General features: G+C 38.5%; 1 pseudogene across 1 annotated transcript in view; it reads right to left on the reverse strand.

The window, feature by feature from the left end:
• Nucleotides 1-553: 553 nt before the first annotated feature.
• Nucleotides 554-22,903, reverse strand: part of LOC308611204 (centrosomal protein of 78 kDa-like) — a 178,156-nt pseudogene continuing 155,806 nt past the window's right edge. The window contains exons 5-14 of the transcript in view: nucleotides 21,925-22,038; nucleotides 19,866-19,929; nucleotides 16,799-16,926; nucleotides 15,561-15,610; nucleotides 14,022-14,152; nucleotides 4,900-4,977; nucleotides 3,271-3,437; nucleotides 2,049-2,220; nucleotides 1,679-1,726; nucleotides 554-1,140 (exon numbers count right to left, since the gene is read on the reverse strand). The product of the transcript in view is annotated as a centrosomal protein of 78 kDa-like (transcript). The remainder of the gene's footprint in view (nucleotides 1,141-1,678; nucleotides 1,727-2,048; nucleotides 2,221-3,270; nucleotides 3,438-4,899; nucleotides 4,978-14,021; nucleotides 14,153-15,560; nucleotides 15,611-16,798; nucleotides 16,927-19,865; nucleotides 19,930-21,924; nucleotides 22,039-22,903) is intronic.

The raw sequence follows: 22,903 nt of genomic DNA on the forward strand, positions 1-22,903 counted from the left end.
TTCTGGGCAACTCACATAATGTCTCCTCAGACTGTTCATCTATAAAATGGGGATGGTAAGAGTTCCCTACCTCAGAGCGTTGCTGTAATCCATAAACACGGTTAAGTGCCTTGGTAAATGTTTGAGGCTCTCTGGTTATTATGAATTAAAATATGTCAATGGCTTCTGGCCGTGTGATTTATATAATAGTTTGATGTTTAACCAAATGGTAAAACTATTCCATTTATTATTCCCATCTCTTTTTAACCCTTAGCCTGCTTTGTTGTTTATGTTTGCTCCCACCACAGAGTGCTAGTTCCAGGAGAGTAAAGGCTTTATTTTGTTCACTGCTGAAAGCAACAGCACCCAGAAAAGTACTGTACATATGAAGCCCTCAGTAAACACTAGCTGAATGAATGGTGCAAAGTGTTACAAGGAAAAGTACACCCAAACTTTCATTATAATAAAAAGTATAGATAAAAAAATCTTTCTCTAATGGCTTCCAGTCAAGTAACTGAAAACACCATATGCTATAATAATAACATAAGTAATTTATGAAAATTTGAAGGCAAAAACATAATTTTAAAAGATTTAGACCTACGTTAGGTGTGATAGAGTATGGATGCTTTCTTGAAATTCACAATCAGATCCAAGAGTATCACTTTCAGACTGTTCTAGTACACTGAGTTTACTTTTAGTTGTCTTTGATGACACAGTCACTATTCTACTCTCTTTCTTAACAGAAATGTGTTTTCTCGAAGACTCACTTTTAATTGGTTTATTAACCAAAGAATTATTTTGCCCAATTCCTTTGCTTTTCTGCTTTACAGGTGAGTCAGAGCAGGAATGCAGGTCCTTCCCAGGTTGTTTCTTAGCAGAGTATTTTTTGGTCTATTCACCTGCTTTGCTCATTTTCTCTGAAGAAGACCTGCTATTTCTAGATAATTCCTCTTCTTTTCTTTGACTTCCAGTTCCAGAAATGACGTCTGCTGAAGGAGAATATGTTCTAGCAATGAAATCTTCAAAAGACTCCTGCCGCTGCTCTGTGACTGGGACCCCCAGGTTGTCTTTGGAAGTTTCTAAGGCCTCCTGAGTAGACGCTGGGACACGGAAGGAGTCGAGAGGCAAAGGAATCCTAGCATCACCTGTAATTTTCGGAAAGTGGAGGGGAAGACAAAAGACAAGACAAAAATTCAGTGATGAACAAAGCCAACCATTAAAAAGTAGAGTTCAAAACTTCAATGTTACTCTGTAATCTTATTATTAACACAGTCAATTGATGAATCAGAAGATTTCAGAGCCAGTTTTTTTTGTAATTATATCTTGCCAAGTGATTCTCAGCTTAACCTAGCTATAACCAAGGCTATGTCCGCTACGTTTTCAGACTTTGGTGATTGGGGTAGTTATTACCCATTTCCTTTCCCTCACTAAAAATAAAACCCTATTCTGTAAGATAATTAATGTCTTTTCTATCCTCCAGGCACATGTAAACCGTATATAGTTTGTGACCAGACTGTGTTCTCAAGCTGTCAGTTCCCAAGACCACTCTGAGATTGGCTGATGGGGGCTCCAAGTAAGGCTAGAGGAAAAGCTGACAGGTTTTCCCCTCCCATTCCCATAACCAGGTGATTCACTCTAATATGTTACCTATTAGCTATGTCTGGATTACTTATTTTAAAAATTATATCAGTATGTGTACCTTCATTAGTGTTCCTTCGTTGTAAGCTGACTGCATACAAATAGAAACCTAGATAAAATATGAACAGAACAGACATTTATACAATTTAAAATCTGGAATATTTTCTCTAATGTCTTCTTTCTTCATTAAGGATAGTTTGCTTTAACTCATAAATTTTCTCAAGAACTTCCAGTCTCCTTATTTACAAAAGTACAGTATCATGAAATGGGCCCACATTTACTAATCTCAGATTTCGAAAGGATTCCAGAGTCTTCTAGCTCCCGGGCATGTGAACTATTAGAGACTGATCGTTATTGTTTTCTCCCTGACTTGGTCATTTCCTTTTTGCTAATCACTCTTAGAATCATTAAGTGCTGTTCTGTCCATTTACTTGGCTATTTTGCATTTGTTATGGGGCACCCTGTTTTGATTCTGATTTTCCTTCTTCAAGTGCCTTCTTTTCTTCTTTAGGTGGACTACTAACAGGAGAATTCATCTGGGGACGACCTAGTAAATGAAAATCTGACTGATCTATACCAGCCATTGTGGCCAACTGCCCAAGCCTAGACGAGAGGAGGAAAGGAGAAAAGACAAAGGTTATTATAATCACAGAAGAGCAGTTTAGATTTCCCCAGACTTACAATCATGAAATACTTCTAAAATCTTTTTTTTTTTTTTTTTGCGGTACACGGGCCTCTCACTCCTGTGGCCTCTCCCATTGCGGAGCACAGGCTCCGGACGCGCAGGCTCAGCGGCCATGGTCACGGGCCCAGCCGCTCCGCGCCATGCGGGATCCTCCCAGACCTGGGCACAAACCATAGCCCCTGCATCGGCAGGCGGACTCTCAACCACCCCGCCACCAGGGAAGCCCTACTTCTAAAATCTTAAAAGCTAACATCCTACTCCAGACTACAAGCCTCTCTCTCCCCCAAATCCTCAGCCATTTCCAGATTCATCCTCTAGGAGACATCCCACTGTCTCACTAGAAGCTTCAATATGTTCCATGCACCCTGTCCACTGCCTGTCACACCTCCATTCCTACACTTCTTTACCACCTTTCCTCCAGTTTCCAAGAATGTGTTTGTTCCTTCCTTCCCAACACCAACACCAATTCATTCACTGACAAAACACCACTCCATCAACTATCAATCTCCACTTCCCTCTTTCAGCAAAATTGCTCCCGGTTGAGAACCACTGACCTATATCTCCCCTGCAGATTAATAATCATTTTTATGTCTAAGGCAAAGATAACTTTAATTCAAACTTATCAAACAAGCAAAAGAAGTGAAAGATAGGAAAATTCTTATGCATTCCCGACTATTTTCAATGAAAACTGCCTTTAATTTAGTCTTTACAAAACAACTATACCTACTAATTACTCTGTCTACAGGTTACTCTTTTATAATGGGCTCCCCACTCTACCAAAGCAGGCTTCCCTATTTGCATTTCTTAAAAAATTTAATTCCTCATTTAAAAATGTCAACTATATTACCTATAATTACACTAAATTTGGCTAAATATAGCCACGTAAGTGATGAAAATTGCTCCAGTTCCTCAGCAAACTACCATTAGAGTCGCAAAGAGAAGAATGCCATGAAGAGAAATGAACTAACCCAGCATCTTTAAGGAGAACCAGGAAAGCATGGAACTTCTGAAAAGAATTCTCAGTGCTGCCCCAAACACCTTCATCATCCAGGATCATGCTTGTCAATGAGTGGGCATGAAGGGCTTCAGACAAAGAGAAAGTTGTGTTTCTTAACTGGGCATTTTCATGTTCCAGCTATACAAGAAGACTGAAAACGTCTGACATGATTTTTTCTCATTGTCATCAAAAGTAGTCTTGCCTTGGGCTTCCCTGGTGGCGCAGTGGTTGCAAGTCCGCCTGCCGATGCAGGGGACACGGGTTCGTGCCCCACTCTGGGAAGATCCCACATGCTGCGTAGCGGCTGGGCCCGTGAGCCATGGCCGCTGAGCCTGTGCGTCCGGAGTCTGTGCTCCGCAACGGGAGAGGCCACAACAGTAAGAGGCTCACATACCGCAAAAAAAAACCCAAAAAACAACAAACAAAGAAAAAGTAGTCTTGCCTAGTTTCAAGGAACAAAACTAAAACACTCAAAATGTAATTATTTTATAATTAATGTAACCCTCCGCCAGTAAAGACAGAGACCATATCACATAATAACCAAAGCCCACAGGCACCCAACAAAGTTTCCTATATAACACTTAGGTGGTATATAAATAAACCCAAGTTACCGTTTTATTAATGATCTTTCACAAAAGATCACATTTCTAACTGGTTCAATTCATAATGGAGCCTCATTCCACATTAGAAAGTGACCTGCTTTAAGTTTCCCTTAAATTAGAAAGTGAATTATAGAATCTGATTTGAACAAAACATATTACAACTCTGATGAATGTTAAGAATTAACTTTAGTGAGTAAAATATCTAATGCTTACGTTTAAAAGTCCTAAATCATACCCAACCCAATTTATTAAATGTACGATCACCAATATTTTCTTTGGCTTCTTGAACATATTCACCCCCGTGCACTCTTCCCCTTCCGCTCAGCATCTACGCACTTAAAACCCCCTGTAAGCTCAACTCTGGTATTTCTCAGAAAGGCCGTTAATGTTCATGATGCCCCTTTTGCCTTACATGAGCAGGTACTCAACATTTATTGAATGAGTGTCTGCCAATCCAATGGATGCACTTTTAAAAATTCCTCCCTACACTCACCCTGTGATAAATTATATTTAGATAGAACTTTTTAGATTATGCCCTGCTTTCATGCACATTACCTAATGTAATTCTCATAGTATATATTTTTATCTTTCATTGCATTCTTAGAAGTTTTCCAATATCTTAAATTTATTTAAATGATTCACTTTCCTAATTCATTGCCAGGAGAGTCTCATCATGTCTTTTATGTTACTGTATATACAATACATGCACAGAAAGTGCCTTCTTGAATCAAAGAATCATGAACAGGAAATAAGCTAATGTCATATAAAAGCACACACACACACACACATACACAAAACCAGATTTTCACATCTTTAAAAACATGCTTTCTGGAATATAGATCATATGATCACTAAATACCAGTAAATGCAAAAGTCCATATGATACCACCGATTTGCAACATATTACAGTTTTAAAGCTTACAAAATATGTGTATATGGCTTAAAATCAAATCAAAATAAAACCAAAACACTCTCAAAAGCAGATGAAACGTGTTTACCTCACTGACTCGTCTATCAGCCTTCAGTCTTATTACTCTTTCCTCCTTTAACTGCTTTAGGCACTCCTCCAGGGTTTCCTAAACAAACAGAGTCAATATTATAAGTAATTCATAGTATAATATCCAAAAGCCTTTCCAGCTATTGGTCTCATCAGGATTTAGGGGCAGAGCCAGGAGTGAACTCAGATTTTAGTCTGCTACTGGTCATATCATACCATGCCAGTGAAATGAATGATCAAAATCTATCCAATTTGCAAAGATTTATTTAAAGTCCACTCTTTCCAACATAAATTTGTGGCAGCCCACCATAAAAGGCATATGCATATAACATAGTAAGTCAGAAATAAGAAGTTACGACCAAGAAAGAAAAATTCTATTTTTATTTGTGGGTCTCTTTATAGCAGGAAGTCCTATTAACGAACCTGCTTAGCATACCTGAATTGCATAATTGCAGATTCAAAAGCATGTTTTAAAAAAGTAATCACTTTTAAAGCAATTTACAGTCAAGCACTGTTCCTGGAGTTCCCTGGGTATTAAATAATCGAATCATCAAAACCCTAAGAGGGGGCTTCCCTACTGGCACAGTGGTTAAGAATCCGCCTGCCAGTGCAGGGGACACGGGTTCGAGCCCTAGTCCAGGAAGAACCCACATGCCGCAGAGCAACTAAGCCTGTGCGTCACGACTACCGAGCCTACGCTCTAGAACCCACGTGCCACAACTCCTGAAGCCTGCGCGCCTAGAGCCTGTGCTCCGCAATAAGAGAAGCCACCGCACCGCAACGAAGAGTAGCCCCCCGCTCGACGCAACTGGAGAAAGCTGGCGAGCAGCAACGAAGACCCAACGCGGCCAAAAATAAATTTATAAAACAAAAAACCCTACAAGGAAAGAACGATCACTAACTCCATGTTATTTTACAGATGAGGGAAACAGAGGCAGAGAAGTAGAGTAAGTAGAGCAGCACAGCCAAGGTCACACCACTAAGTAGCAGAGCCACACTGTGGACTCAGGAAGCTGGCTGCCATTCCTGCTCACGGCGGTGGTAGTCTTCCCTTCACCAAGGTCACTGAAATAAAATGAACACTGATAAACTATCTTAGGAGTTTTAGGAACTAAGACACTTCGGTCCTTGAAGTGGGGACACTGCTTGCAATAGGCAGAATTCTGACAGAGCCTCCAAGATGACCACTTACTGAAGTACACAAACCTTCCACTTATCCAATCAAACTCTAAATGTAGGTGCTGTAGTGAAGGGATTTTGCACATGGAATTAAGGTTCAAAATCAGTTGATCTTTTAAGATAGGGAGATTACTTTAGGTGGATGTGGCCTACTCAGGCACCCCACGAAAAGGACCTGAACTCTTCCTGAATTGAAGTACAAAAGGCACAAGAGGGAGACTCTCCATTGCTGGCTCTGAAGAAGTCCAATGCTGCGGCAGAGAAGGCAAGCGAGAGGCCTCTAGGAGCTGAAACTCTCCCCCGACTGACAGCCAGCAAGGAAATGGGGACCTCTGTCCTGCAACTCCAGAATCTGAATTATGCCAACAAGCCGGAAGAAGCCTGTAGGCATTCTTTCCCAGAGCCTCTGGACGCTAACACAGCCAGACTGACATCTTGATTTCAGCTCTGTGGCCCACACAAACTATGGTGAACATCCAACGTTTGGGGCTCAATATCTTACACTTAAATTTCACGTGCTTTAACACTCTCAGGAGGGAACCCACATGTTCCCGTGTGTATCTGAGCAGGAAGCCCAGTCACGCTGTGCCTGGACTTCTGACCTACAGAACTCTGAGCTAGTCAAATAGGTATTGTTTTCAGTCAGTAAGAGTGTAGTAAAAGAATTAATATTCTACTCAACCTCCAGGTTCGTGAACAAAATAAATGATTGTCATTGTTTTAGGCCACTGTTTTGGGGTGGTTTCTTATGCAGTGATAAACAATCATAATACCTATACTTATGAAAACAGTAAGGTATATTTATACATGTTAACTGCTTTGAACAATCACTTAAAGAATGAGGAACTCTATTACCTGCCATCATTGGGAGAGGAGCTGGTATCACTTTCTGGAGAGTAGCTTTTGGTACCTAACAACAATCCTACATCAGGAGTTTACCCTAAGGAAATCAAAGATGTGGGCAAAGATTTATCTACCAACATGATGTCATAAGATTGTTGATAACCAAACCCTAGAAGAAAGCTAAGAGCCTCCGAATTGGGACTGGTTTAAATAAAAACAGCTCATCGTCTGAAGGAATGCTCTATGAAGCCACTAAGAATGACAAGAGGTCTCAACCAGAGTTCATGAATGGGCTTCAGGAGTGCTACATTCAAAATATATCTGTGCGTTTTTCCTGGGAGATGATGCATAAGCTTAATCAAATTCTCTGATGTAGAAGAGTAGTTAGTGACATGGCAAAATATTTCTGATACTTTTTTAAGACAAAAGAACAGATTAGGTGTGTGTACATGCAGAGGTGGCTTTTATTTCCTTCAAGAAGTTATTCATTGTTTTCAAACATTTGCTCAATGAACATATATTTTTATATTCAGAACATGTTTAAAAAATTGACAGTCTAAGAACTTCAAATTCTTTAATGTTTCATTACTAAAGCCAGTCAAGTTTTCAATGGGGAAAAAGGGGAAAAAATTGCAGAATTCCTCTACTTTTAATATAATGGTTTAGTCAATCTTCTAAAACTGATTTCAAAGAAATTCTAAACAAATAAACAAAAAAAAAAAAAACCCTCAGCACGGTCAGAGGAAAGTAGACTAAAATTCCTGACTGGTTCTAAATAGCACATCAAAGTGCAATTACATGCAACAGTTTCTCCCTCTAATGGAGGGAATTAGAACACAGTGTTCAATTTTTGTGAAAAAGTGTACCCTCCTCCTACAAAGTATTCAGAATTCATGTCCCTTACATGGAAATATGGAACCAAAAAAGTTAGAAAGTAAAATTGCTTGATATTCTATTACTTAAGTAAGACTAATGATAAGGCTTTGGAATAATTTTCCTTCCTTCCATCTGCTCTCCATTCCACCCTTCTGTACACCGGCTAGGGTGATTTTTCTGGGGCAAAGCTCCCATCATATTGGATATCAAATTTTATGTTCAACTTTTCTCCATTTAACATTGTAATCAATCATTTCTCATATAATCAGGGGATTCATAACCTTGATTTTTTTGTGCGGGCTACAAAATATTCCACTGAGTGGGTTTACTGGTTAACCATTTTACAGATTTAAATTCTTTCCAACTTTTCAGTATTATCAGACAAAATAACCGTTTTTATGCATGAAGGCTTTTTTCCATATTGAGAATAACATTCTTACAATAAATCCATAAAAATGAGTTTGAGATCAAAGCAAATGAACATTTTTAAGGCTCTGAGGTACCTATCTCCAGACTTCTTTCCAAAAGATTTCTGAGATTTTACACTGCCATCAGCGATGTATCACTTGGTATATAACCTCTACTGTAACTGTTGGCTTACTTCCTCACTTAGAGTGCAAGTTATTTGAAGATAGGGGGTGTATTTTATTAAGTGTTTATCCCCAGCACCTGTGCCTAGCACAACGTAGACGGTCAATAAATAATTGCTTAATAAGGAAAATCCCTGCCACACACGTACATATAAGATGTACGTGTGTGAAAGACAGACTGTGTGTTTTTCTCTAACTGGATAGATGAAAACTTGTCATCTTCTTTAATGTGCAATTTTTTTGCTTATAATTAGTAATTAAATTTCTCTTTTAGATTATATTGTAAATATTCAGATTCTCTGAGGCAAATGGGCCTGGCACTACCCATTAGCTACATAACCTTGGACAAGTTGTATAACTCTAGGCCTCAACTTCCTCATCTATAAAATGGAGATAAGCTCCCATATTACAGAGCTCTTGTGAGAATTACATGAGTTAAAACACATATAAAATTAGAAGAGTGCTTGGTACATAGAATATGTGCAATTAATGCTGAATGAATGAACATGCGAATGCAAACAGTAGTGAAGGGCTTCAAATGAAACGGTCTCATCCCTCTCCCACATCCAGCACTCAAGAAGCGACCGATTCTTTATGCAGTTTTTAATTGTAAAATACGATATGTGTACTGAGAAGTGCACAGAACAAAACTGTCAATGTGACAAAGAAAAAGAGAATACTTACATAAGCACTACTCGAAGCTGAAAGTATTGATACTTGTCAGCATCGCAAAAACCCCCCATATCCTTTTCTCATCACAAGCTCCTTCCCTCTTCCCGGTTAAACACCAACCTCACTTCTTGACAGTCATTTCCTTTAACCTGCATGCATCCCTAACAAAAGAGTTTAGTTGTGTCAACATCTAACTTTATGTACAGGATCATAGTATATGAAGTCTTTTCTATCTTATTTCTTTCTCTCAACATTGGTTTAAAAAATTCATCCACATTGCTGCCTGTAGCTCTAGTTCATTCAATTTTATTGCTGGATAGTTTTCCCACTGTACAAATACACATCATTTATTTAATTTTTGACTCTTAATGGACATTTGGTTTGTTTTCAGTTTGTGCTAATGCAAATCATGGACAGGAATCCTGCTGTACCCGTTATTCTGGTGCATTTACACAGGGCGGGGGTGAGGGCTGCTGGCTCACAGGCTATTTATATACCTCCAGTTGATGGAGAGTGCTAAATGCTTTCCAAAGTAGTTGTGTCGATTTATACTCCAGTATAAACAGGGTAGAAGATTCCCATAGTACTTCAGGTCTACAATACCTGATACTACCAGACTTTTTATTTATGTATTTGTCAATCTGATTGACATGTAGTTTCCTTGGTTTTGACTCACTTTTCACTTATTACTTCATGAAGTCGTACACTTTTCTGTGTTTACTGGCTGTATGGATTTCCTTTTTTATGAGGTTTACATCAAATATTGTTATTTTTTATTATTTTATTATTATTATTTACTTTTGGCTGTATTGGGTCTTCGTTGCTGCGTGCAGGTTTTCTCTAGTTGCGGCGAGCGGGGGCTACTCTTCATTGCGGTGGCTTCTCTTGTTATAAAGCACAGGATCTAGGCGCGCAGGCTTCAGTAGTTGTGGCACGTGGGCTCAGTAGTTGTGGCTCACGGGCTCTAGAGCACAGGCTCCGTAGTTCTGGTGCACGGGCTTCGCTGCTCCGTGGCATGTGGGATCTTCCCGGACCAGGGCTCGAACCCGTGTCCCCTGCCTTGGCAGGCAGTTTCTTAACCACTGCGCCATCAGGGAGGTCCAACTATTGTTATTTTGAATTCTTCTCCATGTCCAAGTAATACTCTTACATGACTATTTTCTCACTAAATTGGAGGCGTTATCAGTTCACTTTCTAACTTACTAATAAGTAAGGGTTTAGTTCCTCTACACTCTTTCCTATGTCCACACTGCTCAGTAAAGTTATGTCATCATGAGTTATTCCACTGCTCATGATCTCTTTGACTTGTAGTCATATACTTAAAAACCTACATTGTTGATCAACTAGAAGCTCTCTCAACGTCACGCTTTGTAAAATGAGGACATTCTTACCATCTTCCCTTTTTTCTACCTCCTGTCTACCTTCCAAACCCAGCTGTTACGTTGTCAAAGTTGAAATTTATATTCTGTTCTATGTGCAGTTAAGTCTTCTGTTACTTGAGAGTCAGTACGGAGTAAGGTTTAAGAGAACAGGCAGAGAGCCTAAACTCAAAGCCTCGATCCAACCTTAAATTAGGTACAGCCTGGGCAAGTTCCTTCCCTGACTTAGCTTCCTGCTCTCAAAAGTGGGAATGATATTAGCACCAACCTCATAAGGCTATTCAGAGGATTAAATGAGTTAATATATGCAAAAACACTTAGAGCCTAATATATGCTAAGTACATACTAGTACACAATACATTTCAGTACATACCAAGTTAATACTAATACATACTAAGTATAGTTTACTTTAGTTATTTGTGATTACATGCAAGTTGGCAATAAAAGCTGCAAACCAAGACAGTATTGCCATTATTACAATGAAATTAATATTGCCCACTGCAGATGTACTGTGTCTCTGTGTATAGACTATACCTCGTTCCATACTGTGCCAGTGTCACTGCCCTTGTGCAGGGTGACCACATACCCCAAGCCGCCTTGGGCTGTTCCAGTTTATACCTGTTGTCCTGATGTTACAGCATTAGAATGCCTCCTTACACTATTGAAGTGTAAGGAGTTTGGACAAGTTCCGGTTTCGACAACAAATTAGATAGGTGGTCATTACCCCTGTGTGTCACTGAAAAGGGGGACATCTATAGTGTCAAGTTGAAGTGGATTCTTCCCTTCCTCACCAATAGTAGGTTAAAAATCAACCATAGTTCAGTGTGCTTCAGCTTTATGTCCGTATAGCCTTTTCTCCTCTGGAGTTCAAGTTCCTTCTCCTCTTCCTCTCCATCCTCCCTTCCAACAGTGCCTAACACCTAGTAAGTACGATATGCCTCAAGGTGTTTCTAAGCTCTCAATCACACAATCAATAGAAGCCTCTCCACTATAGACTAGCTGCAATCTGCACTGAATCCCCTATTACCTTCCTTCTTGGTTTATTGCCTCATTTTGCTGGATTATGTCTATAAATAGCTTAAGGTGTAGCACAGGAGGTCAATTTTTCAAATTTCTTTGGGTACAAAATATCTTCTTCAGCCTCCACGTATGACTGATAGTTTGGCTGGATACAAACCCCTAGGGTGAAAATTATGTGCCTGAAAAACTTTGGAGGTATCTTTCTAATGCCTTCCAGGATCCATGGTGCTCATGACAAGTATGATAAAGTCAGATTGTAACCTTTTTTTTTAGGTGACCAGTATTTTTCTCTCTGGAATGGATGTATCCTCTCAGTATTTTATTCTATTTTAATTTATTTTTTAAGTATTTGAAAGTTTCACAATGAAGGGTGCCTAGGTATGAGTCTATTCTTACTCATCTTGCATAACTATTTTCAATCTGAGGCCTGATGTCTACTTTCAGCTGTGGGGAATTTTGTTGCCCTTTGACAGCTTCCCTCCATTTTTTTTCTGGGTCTGGACTTTCTAATAGTAACATGTGGGATCTCCCAGATGCAGCCTCTCTAACATATTTCTATCACATTTTCCATTGTGTCTTTCTTTTTTATATACTGAGAAATTTTTTAAATTCCTACTGAATTTATTTCAGCAACCATATTTTCATTTCCAGGAGACCTCTCTTGCTTTCTGACCATTCTCCTTTTCATTAATACCCTAGTCTTATTTTATAGTTGCTAGCTCTTTTTAAACCTCTCTCAGGATGCTAATTAGGGTTTTTTCTTAAATTATTCTGTGCCCTAAATTGTCCCTGGTCCTACTAGGATATGTTTGCACTCTTTCCCCTCTCTCATGTTGTAAGCTTTACTCAACTAACAGGCAAATGACAGTTATTTTCTATTTAAGAATGAGCGCAGAAAGCTCCCTGAAGTCAACGACTGATTGGCTTCTTATGCAGGAAGAAGCGGGGAGTAACTGTAACAGGATCTCCCCCAAAAACAGTTTTCTAGGGTGTAAAAACTCATACAAGCTGCCCCAGTTCTCGCCAGTTTCACTGTCTTCAAAATGAAATCATCTCGTTTCAGGAGGGTTAGGGCGGGGCAGGGAGTCCACTCCTCCAAACACATCCCTTCAATGAGCTCCCCTATTGGTCACACTTTTAACTAACTCCACCCTCTCTCCTACATGCGCACCTGAGCATGGGGCTACTTTTTCAGGTGGGGTCAGAATCCTCCTCAGTTGCACGTGGTCCCTGTGCATATTCTAGGTGATGCTTTTCCTCTGTTCTACTGCTTCAGTTTCACACTCTTCCACCTGTCTTCTTTCAAAACTATGTTGAAATCTCTTGATAGTTGTGTGCATATATACTTAAACACTTTGATACCATCATTGTAGTGTCTTGTCAAAACAGAGAAGAGCTAAAAGGGTTCTCAGTGCATTCTGAATCTGCTATTCTGTGGTCCCAGTGTTTAAACTTCTTGGACTTCCCCACTGTCTATTACTGCTTTTACAAATACAATCTCATGGTCTATTCGTGAAGGAAATGAATACACCACATCTAAAATAACAAGGAATGCGGGTTAGATGCTCTAGGGTCTAGTCATACTCTGCCATTTACTAATAAACCACTTACGTTCTACAAATTGTAGGTGCGCATTTATAAAACGAAAGGGAGTAACTCTACATGAACTATAGATTTCTCCTACTCCAACATTTCATAATTTTCTAAGTTCTTTTCTTAAAATTTCTCTATATTATCATTAATTTTAATTAAAAAATAAAAATCTAACTCTTTTGAAAATCAAAGAGTAGTTCCCGTAGTCCTACAATAATGGGATAATTAGTTCTGAAACCTGTCAAGTGTCATGTTTCATACGAAGAAAAAATCATATTAAATAATTTTAAAAAATTAAACATGGACTTTGTAGCACAAAGACAAGGTCCCCCCCAAATGGTGTTCCTTTATTTACTAGAAATGTTCAGCTCTGCATTAAAGTTGAAATAAAATAAATATATTAATTTTGAGGTGCAAAAATTTCTTATAAAAATCAATTTTTCTTTTCTGTCCATACAAACAAAAGTATGGAATGACATTAGAGGTCAGGTTTATTTGGCAATAGAATGTAGCTTCTTGATATTTTTGATTTTAGGAAAGGAGAATATCAACATCAAAACTTTTTTCAACTTTACTTTTATTTAAAATGAGGCCATATTTTCCTCTTATAAAAAGAGAGTTCAACTAGAACTGTCTATTTTCTCATCTGTAAAACAAGAGCACTGAATCAGCTGACTGTATTCATTCAGAACTCAATTTCCTTATCTTATGATCACTAAGCTTCTCCCTAAATCTAAAATACTAAGCTTCTAAGCAAAGGAAAATATATTACTAACGACATGTTTTGATTTTAGTTTCTTAGAGTTCAAATGTCCACCATTCACCTTGGTCTAAGCTTAAGGAACCATTCAAGGGGATACAACGCAGATGGGAGGAGAAAACAGAAACCTCACACAAGCTGTGCTGTGTTGCAATCAGCCTTCCGTTTGAAAAATAATCTTCTCTATAGCTTTAAAGTGATAACTTTCTACCTGCAATGCTTCTTGTTTCAAATGGATTTTCTCTGGCTCCTCCTGAACACGTTCTGAGGAATCATCGACCTCTTCGATTTCTGAGGAGGAAGGACTCTCTACTGTCACAGTCACAGGAAATTCTGATGGACCTGAGTGTCACAAGAAGAAGATAGGAAACCACAGAGTTGTTACACTAAAGTGCAAAGAAAGAAGACAAGATTGTATAAAAGACAACACAAGCCAGATACCAAATATCCAAATATTAGAGGACATTTAACAAAAGTGATCTGAGGTATCATTCTTTATAAATGTCCCTCACTGCTCTTTAGTGTAAAACAGGCAATGACTAAGTAAAAGTACAGGAACTTATTTTTGCTATGTTACTGTACAGACCTCTGTTGTACGTGGTTAGGATTAGTAATGGGAATTGCCCATATTATTTTATTAAGTTTCTTTCACAGAAGCCAAGTGAAGATCCAAGGTAAACATTTTTTCTCAGATCAACTTTATACTGCAAATGAAAAATTTATTCTTCACCATCAGACAAAAACAGTCTGGAAGAAAATGTAGTTTTTCAGAGGAAAATACATCAGTAAAGGGACTGATGAATAATCAGGAAGTCAACATATCTAAGCTGTGAATAATAGACATTAGAATTTAAAAAAATAAATCACATACACATACACAACTAAAACTGACCCATCAAAAATTTCATCTTCTCACCACCCTTAAGCCAAAACTACGGCAACAATTCTCCCAGCAAGCTTCACTGCCACTGCAATGTTGTTTAATAGGACATTTCCAAACATTTAAAAACTGACCTGGCCACAACCCCATAAAAGTCTACAGATCATAAAGAACTGTGCTGGGATTATAAACCACGCAGAAGACAAGTCACTAGGACATCATTTTGACAACAAGCAGCAAACCCTGCAGCATAGGAAAACCCTAACAGGAGAACGAGGTGCACACCCCTCTCTCTGGGAATGCAAGGCCAGGACTGACACCCAAGATGCTCTTCTCTCAACCTCAGCAGTGGTGCCTTTCACAGAGCAACTATGCAGTCTCCCAAGACCACTGGGAAGGAGAGTCTGATACTGACAGTATTAGCTTGCCACGAGGCCATAAGCGAGGGAATGTGTGTGGTCTTGGTGAGAGAGCAGAGGTTTGGGAGATGTTGCTTTATATTGGCTTTCAGATCAGGAATTTGTACATATAGCCCGCAAACAACGTTTCTTGAAAACGTGAACATTCTTGAGTATGACAGCTCCACGTGAGGGGTCAGAAATGGCAGTCAAGTTCGTTTCACTGGGTAACAGCTGATTTGCGGACTGGAAAACAGGCTTCCTTGTTTACAGACATAACCACAAGGCTGCCAGGTGTGCACTAAATCCACACAAATACACAGTTGCATTGGGAGAGCGACCAAACGTTTTACATGGATTTATTTCAGAGAGGGAAATGCTTCTTGTAAGGCTCTGTCAGTTTAAAAAGCAAGAAGAATGACCATCCACCTTTCCCAATTCAAGCCCTATATATCATAAATATGATAGCTACACACCACCAACTGATTACATACATCACGAGCTTTGATGAATGGAAAGCCCCTAAAAAGATAGCAACAAAACGAACTTAGATCTTCATGTAAATACATCACCAGTTAAACCCAGTTAATACAACTATTTAGTAGTATGAACAGTATCCATACAGAATTGTGTATGAAAGTAAATAAGCTCAAAACAAGGACCTGGAGGGCTCTGCTACGGAGAAAACAGAACAGAATTCAGCCTACTGGCTTGGTAATAACTCTCTGAACTGCTGAGAGGCCCCTTCAGCTCCTATGTTCAGGATGGTTGAGATTTCAGTCTCTCTTCTTTAAATGGTGATATTAATCGTTCTCTAATTTACCCCCCTGTGTGAGGAGGATGGACCTGCGATTAAGTGTCTCAGGAAGAAGACAGGAAACCACAGAGCTGTGAAACTCAAGTGCAAACACTGGAGATTCAACACTAGTTTATGCAACAGCAATTCACATTACCATTTGCAAAAAAGTAGTCGGTTGTCCAGTGGGGATTAGAAACATCCATTTAACATGAGCAACTGAACAGATATTTTACACAGGAACTACTTCAAGTACTATTTAAAGTCAATTCTCTTTGTTTTCTTAAGCAATTGTTAATCCCCAATTTCCTGATTACTACCAAGTAAGTCACCTGAAGATCATCTAGAGCCATCTATTTCACTTAGCAAGCCTAAAGCTATAATTCAACCATTTTATTTACTGTTCTGTGACAAAAATTACTATGAACAGCTATCCCCTGGATAAGAAATCAGGTAATGCTAGTTTGACTCACTAAATCTGATTTACTGAGTTAATAAGCCAGTTGATTCAGAATAGGTCTAATGCATATTTTTCATCCATTCTGCATTAAACTATTTCCCATGCCTAAAATGTCTTTTTTCCCATTCGTACGTATCCAAATTCCTACTTCTGTGCTGTAGGGCTTCGCTCAACTACACCTGCCTTTAATCAAACTTTCCTCACATGCACAATTGGTGATCATTTTAGTCTCCTCAAGACTCCCACGGAGTTACCTCTGTTGTGACACTTGAGAAACAACTTGAAACTCCCAATTACTTTTAATTTTTCTTCCTTAGAGGGCTTATTAGGCAGAAGCCATGTGTGAGTTACCTTTTTTCCTCTACACAAAGCACCAGAGACCACCCACATAATACAAGTTCCAAAATAAAGAACTCTAAATGACTGAAAAAGACAGGGAATGCAAACAGGTTACCTGTTGCTTTTTGCACTTTCTGCAGGACACAATGGCCGGAAACCAGACACTCCAGGTGGTAGCGCTTCAGGAGGGTAACATTCTTTACCAGCAGGGTGTTTCCTTCCTTTACTTACAGGCTTCTTTGCGGCCAAAAGACTACGTTTGACAAAGCATGAAAACAAGGAATCAAGATGCACCAAAGGTCTACACAGCAACTGTCACATGTGCACACGTCGAAAGGAATGAAAAAGGCACTTGACAATGATGCCAAGCCCATTAAAAAGAGGATCGGTTTTGTACAAAGGTTTTCCATAAGCCAGCATTTTAAAAAAATATAAGTTCTCTACAGTAACAAGTTATTTTAACTAAAACAAAAGTATTGAGATGTGCAGAAATGCAAAAATAAAGTTTAAAAAAAGATCCCAAAGTATGATACATTTTATGTATCATGCAGAAACACTCAAGTTTCCTGAATCGTAGAACACCTTTGGCATTTCTGAGTCTCAAGGACACAGGAACAGAGATATACCCATGACTTCTGCCAAACAGAATCTTCAGAAGTAGACCAAAAGTTAAATTTAAGATGAATTTTTCTATGTAAAAACAATACAAGTTATAAGGCTGCAAGTTGCTGAGGGGTAGGTGAGTCAATTTTACCCTCCTATAAGCCTGTCAACCTTCACTGCTCCTTTGATTTCATATAGAAAACACAAAAAAAACCAAATGAAACCCACCGGATGAAAGAGTGAAATGTGGAGACTTACCCTATATTTCAGTAGTAAAGAGGCAAGTATCTTTATAGGAAACATTTGGTTGCAGAAACTAGACCTACGTGTTAATATTTTACTTAGAACAAGCCATATATTAAAATTCACATTTAAATATTTAATTTGAATTTACTGAAAACAAACATCATAGGTTAAAATGGTTATATTTATCCTTCAAAGCTACTGTATTTTATGTTATTTTATTTATTTATTTTAATAGATCTTGATTGGAGTATAATTGCTTCACAATTCTGTTAGTTTCTGTTACACAACAAAGCGAATCAGCCATATGCATACACATGTCCCCATATCCCACCCTCTTGAGCCTCCCTCCCACCCTCCCTATCCCAGCCCTCTAGGTCATCGCAAAGCACCAAGCTGATCTCCCTGTGCTATGCTGCTGCTTTCTAATATATTTTAGCAGCATTAGGATGCAGGGTAAAATGGAGTGTATGTGGTAATATAGGACAAATATTTCATAGAGTGTAGCTTATTGATAATCACCACACGATCCTGTGTGATTTACATGCCTCTTAAAAATATATAGGAGCTCAGTTCATTTTGTGATATTTTATTGTGTTTTTTAACTTCATTGCCATCAAAAAAAATGTTTGTATGCATATGGTTTGTATGTGTATACCCTTCCTTTCCTTTCAGAAACTAATGCAAATACATTTGTATTAAAATTTTTTTAAATTACACTTTTCTTGTTAGGAGATTTAAAAATTTCTAATAAAAGTTCCCATCTTTTATTAGGCATATATAAGTACAATATAAATGTGACACAATTCACACCATTATTTCACTCCTATACTCACCTGGATCTAGGTATATACCCAGATACTGATTTGGCTTACCTCTATGTCTCCAAATAACTGAGGCAAATACAAAAAAAAGCCCAAGAAATAAAATTACTCTTAAAAGAGCTCAATGAGCTTGTATACTTCAGTTACATTTCCACTTTGTTTAATCATGCTAACTAAAAAAAAAAAGTTTAACTGTTCTCATTCCATGATGCCCTATTATTCTGTACTAATTTTACAGAATTCCTAATATGTTTTACATATACATGTTTTATTTATATATCTTTCCATTTCTAATATCATAGCAAAAGTCAAGGTAGCTATTTTAAGAATGCTTTACATATGATATAAATTTTTAATAATAATATCTAATGAGTGTGATATCACAAATCTTAACTTCTTTGAATGTACTATTTGATTATTAAAATATCACTCTCTTGAAATAACAATGGGCAGACGATCATAAGCTTTTTTTTGACTTCATAAACACTCTTAACAACTTATTTAATATACTATTGTCCAAGCAAGTTGATTAATAGAGAATCAAAAACATACAACTTTAAGTAGAAAAAAAAAAAAGCTGTATTTATGAAGATGTTTACAATAGTTTATTTGAGGTTATTTCCAATTTTTCACCAATTTAAAAAATTGACCTACTCAATGAAACCTTGTGAATGCAATGGTAAAAAGTATAACTATGAATCACAGAATTTAAATTTAGTATGAAAAGATAAGAATGGCAAATTATATTGAAGCTATGTGGAATTATGTTTATAGACAGCAGGAAAGAGAAAATAAAAATGTAAATATTGCTTGATAGGATAATGGGATTAGAGGTGGTCTTTTAAATTTTTCATTTTTATGCTAATACAATACCGTTATAAAACCCAAAAATCTTCAAACAACACATTTTTTAAAAATTGTGGTAAACTACACAAAACAGAAAATTTATAATTTTAACCATTTTAAAGTGGACCGTTCAGTGATATGAAGTCAACAAAGTTTTAAAACTTTCAGAGGGCACCTGAATAAAAGATGTGTTGTCCACTGGTGATTTTAATGTATCTGGTATATAACTAAAGTCACCACAAAACTCTTTGTGGGAAATTGGCAGATCATAAACATAAAAAATTTATTTTGCTTTTTATTAAACCTTATTGTTTTGCTGTTTCAAAATTCAAATTTACTCACAAGAAAGAGTCAGTTTCATGTTAGATTTGGTTTCACAAATGCTGCTCCTACTATTCATTCTTATCACCAAAAAAAAAAAGACTATTTGTGACTAACGATAATATGTTACAGAAAATAAAAAGTTAAAAGGTTTTCAATCTGCATATCTGGGAACCTAAATTAAAGCATCACACAACATTTTCAAAAACAGAAAAGCCATTTGATTTGACTAAAATCTTAGTTTTAAGATAGCAGAAAGTACCTTGATAATTTTCTTTTAAGAAAGAAAGAAAACCAAGCCATTAAAGAGAAATTCTTCCGAAAGAACTGAAACATGTTTTATACCTCTGACTTGGCACTCCTTCCATCTGGAGAACTTTTTTGGTAACTGTTTTCATCACAGAATGATCTAAAGTAAAATGAATTGAAATTAGAGTAATTATTTTCCAATGAGTGGCTATTTCCATTTAAAACCCAAAGCCAACTAATTATTGCTTTACCCATACATTTAAATATGAAATCTACATTATATAATTATACACTTATTTCCCCCTTTGTGTATTCTAATTTCGTCCTCAGAAACCTAAGATGCCATCTTGCAGACTGCCCACAGTGGCTACTATTTTGGCAGCAGCAAAGGTCAACTTGAAACGTTTTGCATCTAAAGTGGCTTTGGATACCTTTGGATGCAAAGTACAGTCTGAGCACCGTCCAGACACTTAGATACCTAAAGAGCATCTAAGATATCAAACCAGGGCATCCAAGATAACAAACCAAGTCCTGATATTCCCTCAAAAGCTGCTCCTCCCATCAGCCCCCTTCTTCTAAGGGATACTACCCAGTTGCACACATAATCATCAACGACTTGTCTCCTTGTTACTATTTCCTTCATACCTCACATCTATCTGCAGGTCTTGAGAGCTACACCCTCAAAACACAACCTGAATTCAACCACTTTTCACTTGCTGCAAACTTCCAACCTAACCTAGGCCATAAACATCTCTTATTTGGAGCACTGTGATAGTCTCCTAACTGGTCTCCCTGTTCCTCTTCTTTTTTTTTTTTTTTTTTTTTTTTTGCGGTACACGGGCCTCTCACTGTTGTGGCCTCTCCCGTTGCGGAGCACAGGCTCCGGACACGCAGGCTCAGCGGCCATGGCTCACGGGCCCAGTCGCTCCGCGGCATGTGGGATCTTCCTGGACCGGGGCACGAACCTGCGTCCCCTGCATCGGCAGGCAGATTCTCAACCACTGCGCCACCAGGGAAGACCCCTGTTCCTCTTCTTTATCCTCCCAAGTCCCTTCTCTATACCAGGTCACCTTATTCAGATACGATTTGGATCATGCCTTTTTCCAGTTCAAACCCCTCTACTCATTTAGAATAATCCACATCTTTACTCTGGCCTTCAAGACTTTACAAGAGCAGACCCCTGGCTAGCTCCTTGACCTCATGTCCTACCACACTCTTCTTCACCCGGTACTCTGCCCAGATTGGCCTCCTTGCTTTTCCTTAAATACTCCACCCACCTACATGCCTACATACTCATTGCCTCCTTGTCCTGGAATGTGCTTACTCCACATCTTCCATGGCTTGCTCCTCTCTTCATTCAGGTCTCCGTTCAAATGCCACTTCTCCAGTGAAGCTGTCCCCTAACAAACCTATCCAATGGAGTCCTACCTGCTCTCCCTCACTCTCCTTACATTAAGATACTTTTGCACTTCCTACTCTCTAAAATTATATGACTTATCTGTTTACTCATTTCTATCTGATCTCCTTCACTAGAATGTAAGCTCCATGAGGGCAAGACTTTTGTCTGTCTGGTTCACTGCTTTATCCCTAGTCCCTAAACCCGTATCTGGCACACAGAAGATGATTACAAAATTACTTGTGAATCTGACAAATGAATAAAGTACTCCTGGCAAGAATTCAGAGGTTGCACAGGAAAGAAAGAATGCTCTTGGTGGAAGCAGGCTTAGTATCTAGGTTCACCTCTATTCAGAGTAGAGATAAGAAAAATTGACAAGTATAATTCACTTTAATTAGTACAGTAGCTGCTAAAAACATAAGGGAAGTGCAACACTAGAAAAGTACAGTTGAAGCTTGAACAACATGGGTTTGAACCTCGTGGGTCCACTGACACACGCATAGTTTTCAATACATAGTTACTAGCGTCCTACATGATCCAAGGTTGGTTGAATCCACAGATGTGGAACCACTGACTATAAACTTATACCCAGATCTTCAACTGCATAGGGGTCGACACCCCTAACCCCACGTTGTTCAAGGGCCAACTGGATATGATGAGGAAAGTTAAACACATTAAGTTTTAAAAAACTGTCAATACCTGAACAAATTCTTTTTGTTTTGCTATGTGTTTATCAATTTAAAAAAAGTGACCACATACCAACCAGCAGATTTTTTCTTATATCCAGAACGAGCAGAGTTCTGTTGGTTTCAAGGGCCTTTAGTAAAGCCTTTGCTCCTTCACTGGTGAGGCCGCACTGCTGCAGGTCAAGTGCTTTCGATGAAAGACAAAAGGTCACTTGCTAACTCTACAGATTTAACATATAGACAACTCTCGTTTTCTCACGTGTGGAAGAGTCCTGCACAAGACAAGTCATGGCAGGTTTGTAATTTTGGCTATGGAAAAAAAGAGACATATATGCACACACATAATGCATAATCCAATTTAAAAACCTCTTCTTGGATGTGCAATGATAACCCTGGCTTTAGTACCAATAAATCAGACAACAGATTTTACAATTACAGAACTGAAGAATAACTGTATATAACCTATGAGCAAAAAGCATCACAAAATGAATCTCAGTTCATAATTAGCAAGGGCGGCAGGGGCATGTAAACCTCACAAGCAAAACCTGGTGGAGCTCAGAAATGCACTGCATTCTTTTTTTTTTTTTTTTTTTTTTTGCGGTACGCGGGCTTCTCACTGCTGTGGACTCTCCCGTTGCGGAGCACCGGCTCCGGACGCGCAGGCTCAGCGGCCACGGCTCACGGGCCCAGCCGCTCCGCGGCATGTGGGATCTTCCCAGACCGGGGCACGAACCCGTGTCCCCTGCATCGGCAGGCGGACTCTCAACCACTGCGCCACCGGGAAGCCCAACACTGCATTCTTTTGATCATGATCTTCAGCTCCAAATCACACTTGAAACTAGTTCAAAGGGGAAAACAAAATAGAAGAAATGTAATAACTGTTAGTTTTAGAGGAAAAAAAGTCAAGTCTAAGAGGATACAAATAATAAAAACTTTCAACAATGTGTGAGTAGAGAATATATACTAAAAACCTATCATGAAAGTATGATGGTCAAGAACCCTCGCAGTAAAAGGTCAGACAAAAACCAGAAAAACTGATCATGAATTCTAGT

Source organism: Mesoplodon bidens (assembly GCF_964165515.1).
Source record: "Mesoplodon bidens genome assembly, contig: HAP1_SCAFFOLD_291, whole genome shotgun sequence".
NCBI lineage: Eukaryota > Metazoa > Chordata > Mammalia > Artiodactyla > Ziphiidae > Mesoplodon > Mesoplodon bidens.